Genomic DNA, 10,727 nt, shown 5'->3' with positions numbered 1-10,727 from the left:
ATGTCAGCTGTGAAGGCTCAGATCAGTACATCCACAGCCTGATACCTATGCCCTCCACTTCTTACACCCTGAGCAAATCATACACTAATACAAGGGTCAGAAGCATCCAAGGAAGGCTATTTTTGAGTCCTGGCTACTTCATGAAAGCATCTATCCATCAATTAATTAATTTGTTTATTGAGCACCTTCATGTTATGCACTACCCCAGGTGTTTAGAATCAAGAGATAAACAAAATACAATACCCTCCCCCACAAAGAGCATTTTTTTAAAGAAAAACATGGTTCAATTTATAAAATTTCTGTGTACATTTCACTTGCCAGAAATACATCTGTTGCCTACAGCTATGTACATCTATGGTCAAACAAACAAACAAACAAACAAACAAAAAGCATTCAGAGTCTACGACCTACCTATGTGGAGCTCATGTCTCATCTTTGCAAATGAAGTATAACACACATCAATAGTCACAGCACAACTGAAACAATAAATACAGACACTTTTCGAAGAAGTCTCTAATACTGAAGACCGGAGTTCCAGACTTATTTTCTCACTTGCTAGACACATCAATGTGGGCAAGTCATCTGTGAAATGGGTGAATGAAAATTGCCCTGCATTACTGTAGTCTTAGCACTACAATAAATAAACATCAAATGTTTCTTAAATAATCACTGAATAAACGCTTGTCTGCATTACAAAATGTCTTCTCATTCTCTTAGACTATGAAGAGCCTGAATCATCATTCTTTGGAATAATGCATGTGAAATCACTCATTTATTCAATAAATACTTTTTGAGCATCTATTATTTGCCAGGTCCTGTGCTGGGTACCATGGATAAAATGGTAAGTAGACATGAACTCACTCTGGAGGGAGTCAAATTATGAAATTATTTCAGAAATGTAGGTGATATCTGGAGCATTATTATTTATTTTTTAAAAGATTACAAATAATAAATAGTCTGGCCCTGGAGTTGCTTCATCATTTTCTCTCATGAGTGGGAAAGGGTGATGGCTACAATTTCAGGATCTTATTTCATCTATAATTTACTTCTTTTCTTTTAATCCTCTTTGTATCTTCTGTATATTTTTCATCCAAGCAATCTGCATTGGAATAATTATTTTCAAGGATAACATTCAAATATATTATATCACCAGTATAGCTCAGGCAACAATCTGACATAGGCCATGGGGCCAAAGCCCAGTCTTGGATGTTCCTTGATATTCTGGATGCATCTCTTTACTGTATCTCTGTATCTCTGAACTATGAGGAGGTTCTGAGAAAGGTCCTGGGGAGAGAGTTGCAGTAGCAGGATGATGGGAGGGTTTAGGCTCAAGACAGCAACTACCTATTCAAGCTATAAAGGTAGTATTTCAACATTTCCACAATGGCACAGCCATGCCAGATGCCAAATAAAGCATCTACATAGCTAGTCTCTGGCTACTGCAGAGCTCCAAGCAATGCTAAGTTTTAGAAATGTTTACTCTGCTCCCATATACTCTGCTAAATGAAACAGGCCAACGTTGTAACCCACATTTCAAAGTAGCCATGTGTGGACTTGTAGACGAGCTCTTGGCTTTTTGTTAAAATGGTAACTTTTATACAGACCATTTGCTATTTCTCTAGAAATAGGGGTTGAAAGGTTTTATGCCTACTTTTGTATTAATTGCACTCATGGACCTAGTCATGTAGATTTCCCCAAATGACAAGTCATATACTGAGAGTTCTAAGAAGCTGACATTTCAATTACTGTTAAAACTTATATATGTAGATTGTTATTTATTTTTTAAAAATAAAATGCATTACTTCTGGTTGTTTGGAGTAGGAGGAAGAATTAAGAAGAACAGAGAATAATTCTGTTTATCTTTAGTTCAAAACACAGAGAGAAAGCTCAATTTGCTCCAAGAGGTTGCAGGATATGTGGTGAGACTAAAGGGTTAAGATGGCTGTTCCTGAAACTTAAAGAAAAGACAAGGGCCAAGAACAATAAGGCCTCCTCCTGAGGACATGCAGGCTGGTGGGTGGTACTCTTCAATAGTTTGAGGAAAAGTTCAATGAACACTCAACTGAGAAAAACCAGGACAAAGAATATTCTGAGGAAAGATAAAGCTGAAAGATGATCTTGTTTTACTTGGACTTCTGGTTTTGCTTTAATGAATGGTTAATTGTAATACTAACATATTAAGCATAACGAAAGGTTTTGATAATGGTGACAAAATGAAGAAAGTGGGAATTTTGACCTATTGAAATAAATTAGTTGCCCCCTTCGCTCTCTCCTCTCTCTTCCCAACTTGTAGCTTTTCCATACAAATGACTTGGCTCATGCTGTGGACTTTTCTAAAATCTCTCAAAGGTTTGCAAACCCCAGACAAGTACCATCTGACCTTGGTGTGCCCTGTACCTCTTCCTAAGCAGCCCCAAGCCTGGCACGACTGGCAGCCAGCCCCGGTACACAGCTAAGCCTCTCCCAGTCACCTCCAAGCCCAGCAAAAGTGGCAACCATTTGCAGATCACTTTGTAACTCATACCAAATGGCCCCAGGCAGGGCACAGGCAGTGGCTGGGCTTGGCCTGCACCAGAGTCCCTCTTAAGAGGCCTCAGAACGACACACTTGGTGGCCAGCTTCAGATCACCCAGAGCACTACCAAACCACCTCTACAAATGACACACCCAAAGGGCAAATTCTGTGGACATCAGAGCCCCGCTAACGCAAATCCTGCTCCATCAGGTCAGTCCCACGCAACAGCTCCTCCACTGCAGTCACGGCCGGTCCTCATAACCAGTCAGCCTAAGGGTCAGTCCCTCTCACTGATGTGACAACAGCAAGCAAAGCACAACTGAAACAGGAGGGCACACCCCAGAAATATTCAAAAGTAAGGACCTAAGATGACTCTACTCACCAAAGCTATCATTTAGAATCAAAGGACAGATAAAAACCTTCCCAGATAAGAAAAAGCTAAAGGAGTTCATCCCCAGCAAACCAGTAATATAAGAAATGTTAAAGGGATTTTTTTTAAGAAGAAGAAAAAAACATCAAAAATATGAATGACAAAATGGCAATAACTACATATCTATAACAATTACTTTAAGTGTAAATGGATTAAATGCTCCAATCAAAAGACTTAAGGTGGCTGAATGGATAAGAAAACAAGACTCTTACACATGCTGCCTACAACAGACTCACTTCAGATCAAAAGACACGCACAGGCTGAAAATAAAGGGATGGAAATAGATGTTTTGTGAAAATGAAAAGAAAATTTTAAAAAAGCGGTGGGAGCAATACTTATACCAGACAAAATCAACTTTAAAACAAAGGCTATAACAAGAGACAAGAACCCAGTAATTCCAATTCTGGGTATTTATCTGAAGAAACCTAAAACACTGTTCAAAAAGACACATGCATTTATATGTTCATTGCAGCATTATTTACAATGGCCAGGATATGGAAGCAACCTGAGTGTCCATCAAAAGATAAATGGATAATATACAATGGAACATTATTCAACCATAAAAAAGAATGAGATCATGCCACCCACAATAATGTAGGTGGACCTAGAGTGTATTATGCTGAGTGAGGTAAGTCAGAGAAAGACAAATACCATATGATTTCACTTATATGTGGAATCTAAAAAACAAAACAAACAAACAGAAACAAATTCATAGATACAGAGAATATTTTGATAGTGGCCATATGGGGGAAAGGTTGAGGGGATGGGTGAATGGGAGGAGAGGGATTAAAAGGAACAAATTGGTATGGGTACTAGATTTATCAGATGATCACTTCATAAGTTATATAAATGTCTAATCACCATGTTGTACACATGAAACTAATATAATATTGTATGTCAACTATAACTGAAAAATAAAAATTATTTAAAAATATCCTTAGTTTCTGGGCTGTTTTGCAACAAAAGTTAATTGCTTTTATCAAGTTTTCTCTCTCACTCCATGGCCATCTTCACAACAGATTGTTTAGTAGTCTGCAAGAGTTACATAGCAATGAGCATTGAGCAGAAAGGTAATATTTATTCATTTTTTTCCAGCAAACATTTGTCACGTCAAACCCTGGAAGAACTTACTTTCTATTGGATACTTAAGCTGCTCAGTCTGACCCATTGTCAAATGGGTCAGACTCTCTAGAGCTGAGTGATTCTCTCCAGGATGTTATTTAAAACTTTAATTACTACATGTTATGGACAATCACTGTCTCTGGTTGAAAACCATAAAGTTAAGGTAGTAAATGTTAACGTTGTACTTCATGTGCATCTAAGCAGTTAGTACATTTAAAGCATCTAGGAAGATGTTCTTTTCTTCCTAAAATCAATGTCATTCCTTATATTGGGGAGGAGTTTTTATATGCATCTTAACTTTTAGCCTATCAAAAACAATTTAGGGCTTTTAATTTTCTCTATTTTTTTTTATAATAATAATTCAAGAGAACCGTAAATCTCAGACAGCTGGCTTATATTTGGCAGAGTGTGGGCTAGAGCTTATTTTTCCCAACAGGACATAAATTTGCATTGTTTGTACCACACTCATAGATCAGTTTCTCTGTAGACAATAGCTAACATGTGAAAGTCAACTCATGGGTTCATGGCCCAATACATGGTCAAATAGCTAACATGTGAAAGTCAACTCATGGGTTCATGGCCCAATACATGGTCAAATAGCTAACATGTGAAAGTCAACTCATTGTTTCATGGCCCAATACATGGTCAAATAGCTAACATGTGAAAGTCAACTCATTGGTTCATGGCCCAATACATGGTCAAATAGCTGCCCACACAGGGCTGGAAACCACTTGTGAGTCTGGAACTCTGTGCAATCTGTTCCTGAGACCACTCAGGGCCCACTTTGCCCATGGAACTGCCTGTGTGCCCAACACACAAAGAGGAATGGCTCCAGGCCTAACCAAAACAAACGAAACTGATTCATTACAATATAAAGTTGTTCTGAACCAAAAGAGAACATCCAAGATCAAGAATTTGGGAACCCTGAAACGAAAAAGAAAAAAAGGGAGCAGAGGGAGAAGGAGACGATAAAATGTTAATAATTCAATACCAGAACCAGGAACCCATCCAGGAGAAGTCTGCCACAGAAAGGGAAGCAGAGTGCACCCTTGCAGAGCCAGAAGTACAAAGGCTCAAGAATGGGCTTATGAACACCAAGCATTTTTTAAAATTCTTATGCCTTGACACAAAATGGCAGACCATGGCAACATATAGAAATAGTGGAAACAAACTAGAAAACAACTAAGCTAATTCATATCACTTGCTCAGGGAAACATTCAGCATTTAGTATTCCATTCTTGATTTCTGAACCTCCAAGTTTCTGTCTTCTCCCCTTCCTAAGGCATGTTATATCCACTGTAATCAAGAAGAGAAAGTCATAACCAATTTTTGTCCCTTTATTTGAGCTCCTGAATATAATTTGAAATAGTGGTAGAAGAACAGACTAATCTAAATAATTTTAACTATCTATGGGATGGATATCAATAGTGTTCTCAATTGTCTAGATACTGAAACAATAAATCATAGAATTTTGTCTCTATGACAAGAAAAGTTCAAGATGATTGAGTGTATTTTCCATTTTCCTTCTGCATGTAATTGCATAAATATTATTTGAGTACATTAACCAAATTCTTAAGAAATGGAAATATTTACCCCCTTCCAAAAATCAAGATTTTCAAGATGTTTAACCCCTAAGTTTAACTTAATTTAACTTTAACTTCTAACTTCCCAAGGAGAATCTCCTCCAAATAAATCTCCCCGCCCCCGCAAAACAAAAAAAAACAAAAAAAAACAAAAAAAAAAACTCTTAGTATTTCATCTATTTAGAGAAGCCTGTGAGGAAGTTTGACGAACAAGTTTTAGACAGACTAGGCATCTTCGCTCTCTGACAAGGACCCCAGCCAACCAATCAATGAATAAATAAATAAAAAAAAAACTAAATAAATAAATAAATAAATAAATAAATAAATGGGAAAATAAAGTTGTATTAGGTGAATCGGTGGCTTTTAATCTTATACTCCAATGGTCTGTTAATGTCAAAGCTTGACCTAATATGTATCACAGGCTAGACATTAAGAGACAAGTTAAACGCCAAGGTTATAAGTGTGTTCTGGCTCCTTCAGTAATATTCATTGGTTCTCTTGCATGGCTCTGTGATGGCACATGTCACCTCTTGTCATAACTATTTATTTACACATGTGGCAGGAATATATTCCAAAGTACTAATAGATGCGTTCCCCACTCCCTTATGCCTCCTCTCCCTCAGAAATCTAAGATTGATTCAGCCCTGTATTTGTTCAGGAAATGACTTCCACATCACCCACTGCCTTAGCATAAGGTCTCAGAGAAAAACCACAGAAGCATCTCTGGGATATGAATGTAAAAATCTAGAGGAAGGGATAAAATGGAAAGATTTGGAAGATAAAGGGATTGTTTTCTCTTTTCCCTAACATCTCCAAGACCAAAAAAAAAAAAAAAAAATTCCATAGACTGGGTGTAAAAAGAGAGAAGATTCCAGGAAATAGGGAAGGAATAAATGGAGAAGAGTAAAGTCTAAATGAAGAGACAATCTACCTTCATGAGACTAAGTATTATTGGTTGACAGCACCAGGGCTAACCTTGGGAGTTGAGTCCAAAACTATTAACTTTAAGATCTGCATTTGAGGACACTGCATATATTGTGCTGGGAGCTACGTGAATTTTCCTTTTCATTGTACTCCTCTGAGAAGCATTCATAGATAGCAGCCAGCACCTCATCTGATGATCATCCTAAAGGATAAATGATCATCAATGTTCCAAATTTTGCTTAGGACCTACCTCCCAACCTTCTGAGCTCATATGGACTGCTTTTCATTCAGCAGCCCAAATCATTCATAAACCATCTATCCTTCACTCCCCTAGACACTTACATTGAAGTTGATATTATGGGAAAGAAGTCCCCTCACACTTGAATATATTGGGAATATTGTGTTTTGTCATGAGTTATTTATGGTTTAATTTCTAGTGATTTCTTTATTTTATTTGTTTTCAAAGTTATTCACTTATTAATATTAATATTACCTTAACTTCTTAAATCTCTGCTTTATTTGTAGTTATATACTCCTTTTTTTTCATAATATTACTAATGTGTAGTTTCTCCAGAGTTTGATCTTTTTTGTTAGTTACTTAAAAAAATAAATAAACAAGTTTTGCTGTGTTGTTCTTCTCTATTGTTTCTTTATTTTCTATTTCATTAATTCCTAATCCTCTTTTATCATATCTTTTTACTTTGGGGGCGTTCCTTTTGTTTTTTAATTTCTTTTCTTCTTAATGTGTACATTTAACCCATTATTTTTAAGTCTTTGATTTTCTAATACAATTATTAATGGCTACATACTTGCCTCAAAGCACTACTTTTTCTACATCCCACAAACTTTGTCAGTCTTTTAAAACTATCATTTAGACTAAGTCTTTTAAAATTTTTATTTTGATTTCTTTTTTAGCCCATAATTTATATAGAAGTTTATTTTATTTTCTAAATATATGGACTTTTTATATTAGTATATTTTAGATGAATTTGTAACTTAACTAATTTATACTGTGGTCAAAGATCATGACCTGTATGATACCTATTCTTAGAAATTTGTTGAGGCTTTCTTTTTACTTGGTATATGACCAATTTTTAAATGTGTTCAATGTATGTTTGAGAAAAATCTGTATGTGCCCATTAGGTTAAGATTGTTTTTTGTATTATTTAGATCTTCTATATCTTTGCTGATTACTGTATAGCATTAATAATCAAGAAAGATGTGTTAAAATCATTATAAGGGTGGGTTGATAATTTTGTTTCTTTAATTTTATCCATTTTGCTTTATATTTTCAAGACCATTTTATTAGATGCATCCATGTTTAAGATTGCTTTATATGATTAGTGAATTAAAACTTTTATTTTTATATAGTTATGGTTTTCATCACTAATAATATTTTTGTTTTAAAGTCTATTTCATTTGATACAAATAGGGCAATATCAGTTGTTTTGGGCAGATGTAAAATTGTACCCTTGATCCCCACCCTTGAAAGAAACTGTTTTGGAAATAACCCTCTAACCCCTCTAACCCCTCAACAAGTGTGTGTACACACTCATACACACACACACATACACACACACACTCCTTCCCATTTAATGCATTGGGCAAATGAATTTTAACTTTGGAAATTAAAAGAACATTTGGGAGGAGGGGAGGTAGACACAGTAAAGGGGGTCAAGTATAGGGGATAGGGAGAGGGTTAAGTGGGTAAAGGGGATCAAATATGTGGTAGCTGAAGGAAACTGGACTTTGGGTGGTAAATGTACAATAGAATATACAGATGTCAAATTATAACGTACACCTGAAAATTATATAGTTGTATTAACCAATGTTACTCCAATAAACTTAATTTTTAAAAAGTTAAAAAATAAATAAAATGGCAACTTTGGCATATCCTCAGAATTAAAAAAAAAAAAAGAACATTTGGGGTGACTTGCACTAGGCAGATTTATGTTGTGCTATCAATGTGCTTCCTTGTCCTTCTCACTCCTCTTCTTTGTCCAGAAATGAAATGCTTTTAGTACTGTTGTACCTTATTATCTACTATTGCTGTTTAGCTTTCACATGTACATGTTCCAATTCTCGAATTAGACTTTTTGTTAGGAATTCTAGATGGAACTTTATGACCTTATATTTTCCATAAATTATGGTGTAATGATATGAGCATATGTCCCCCTCTCTGACCATGCTCAAGGCTGCTAGTACCCTATCTTCAACTCGAAACTGCTCTAGCTTTGGATTGTTCTCCTTTTCTTAAGGTCTGTTCTCTCTAAATCCTATGGACTTCAATGTCTAGAAACACACATTTTGGATTTTTTTCCTTTATTACATTTTAAAAATACTTTTTTCTATTATAAAATTACATAATTAATAATATAAATAAGATAAGGTATTATGTTTTAAATACAAAAAAATAATATTAATATGACCAGCAATCACACCTCTGGAGACTACCATTACTAATATTTTGCAATATCCCTCCTAGTGATTCATATACATAATTTTTTTTACAAAATTGCCATTACTTTCTGTCTTATGACTTCCTTCTAAAGATGATACCATAAGTTCTTCCTCATAGCAACAATAATACTCTTTTTTTTTTTTTTTTTTACGGTGAAGCAGCCCTTGGTTGACCTCACAGGTTGCAAGGACCTTGTCAGCTTACAATCCCTTATTTTTTTTTTTTTTATTTTTTACACCTACAGCACCTCATCTTTCTAGGTGGTCTCCCATCCAAGTACTAACCAGGCCTGACCCTGCTTAGCTTCCGAGATCAGAAGGGATCCAGCTTGTTCAGGGTAGCATGGCCGTAGACACAATACTCTTAAGGATATTAGCATTTGGTTTCAATTCCTATTCAATCATATGACTATACCATAAGTTATTGAGTCTATGTCTTATTCTTGGAAATTGCCAATGTGAAAGAATGTTGATATGAACATTTTTGCTCATAAATTCTTGCATGCTTCTCTGATTGGTTTCTTATGATAGAAAGTGGATTTCTGCCACTTTGTTTTTTTTTTTTTCATCTCACTGAGATGATGTTTTTGATTATTCCTTTTAGAAAATGAAAACCAACTCAGGCTTCTGCAATATCGCATTCCAGCTGTAGTCCACGGCCCCATCAGGCCTCTGTCTGGGAAGAAAGAAGAGTGTCACAGCTCCTTTAGACTTCATTCATGTTTAAGTCCTTTTTTGGTCATACATGCCTGTATGTTTATAACAGCAAATGCTTAGTGAGAAGTAGTGAAAAAAGGTTCTCTATAAACCTTGTTGTCTAACATCGAGTAAGGTCTGAGCATTGCCCACTTTGGCTTTAGTGATCCTGTGCCTGGTTATGAAAACCATGGCTTCACGATCATTTGAAGCATTTGGATCTCACGGGGGTTTTTTGTTTCTTTTTTTTTACGTAAGTACAACCACGAGCATTTCCCAATGCTCTGTCTATTCATAGTTAAAATTTGAGCTGAGCTTTCTCTAGAAATTAGGAAATGACTAGATTCACCTTGTGACCCTTCTACAGCTTTGATATGCAGATTTGAACAGCTTGCATACTGGACAGTGCACTGCATATTTTCCCATTTGGGGTTGGAATTGGGGTCTATAAACAATCTAATGAGACCAATTAATGTCTAGGGCAGAGGTGTGTCTGATCATCCACTTGTACTGCCCTTTGGCATCATACCCTGAAGGTTCTGCTGTCTATGTTTAGGGAAATCTGGGGATATAACATATGTGTTAAACTATAGAACAACAGTAATAATAACAGTTTCCATTTATCTTTTTTTAAGCTGCATTTTATACTTTAGAAGCTATCTCCTTCAACCCTGTCAACATCTTAAAATATCTATGATGGTAATATTATTGTTTCCTCTATTTTACAAATGAGAAAACTGAGGACAAATTGGGTAGGTTGTCTGACATAGACTCTAACTCATGAGAGGTACTAAGGCTTAAAATAGAGATTTAGAAACTGTCTACCACAGACAATTGTAAATACCGCAGATGCACAAGATAATGAATGAAATAAAAGTTGAGAAAACTAAAAACCAAAATTTGGGTAATATTTAAAATGCAAGAGGAGAAAGACGAGTCAACAAAGGTGAATGCAAAAGAATGGTTAGATTAGTGGAGAACCTGAAGAAAATGGCAAA

At 35.7% G+C, this 10,727-nt stretch overlaps 1 pseudogene; it reads right to left on the bottom strand.

The window, feature by feature from the left end:
- Positions 1–9,269: 9,269 nt before the first annotated feature.
- LOC112474166 lies at positions 9,270–9,388 on the bottom strand (annotated as a pseudogene).
- Positions 9,389–10,727: the final 1,339 nt, after the last annotated feature.

Source organism: Pteropus alecto, unplaced genomic scaffold (assembly GCF_000325575.1).
Source record: "Pteropus alecto unplaced genomic scaffold, ASM32557v1 scaffold88, whole genome shotgun sequence".
NCBI classification, from domain to species: domain Eukaryota; kingdom Metazoa; phylum Chordata; class Mammalia; order Chiroptera; family Pteropodidae; genus Pteropus; species Pteropus alecto.
The sequence above is the reverse complement of the archived record's forward strand: the minus strand, read 5'-3'. Positions and strand labels throughout refer to the sequence as shown.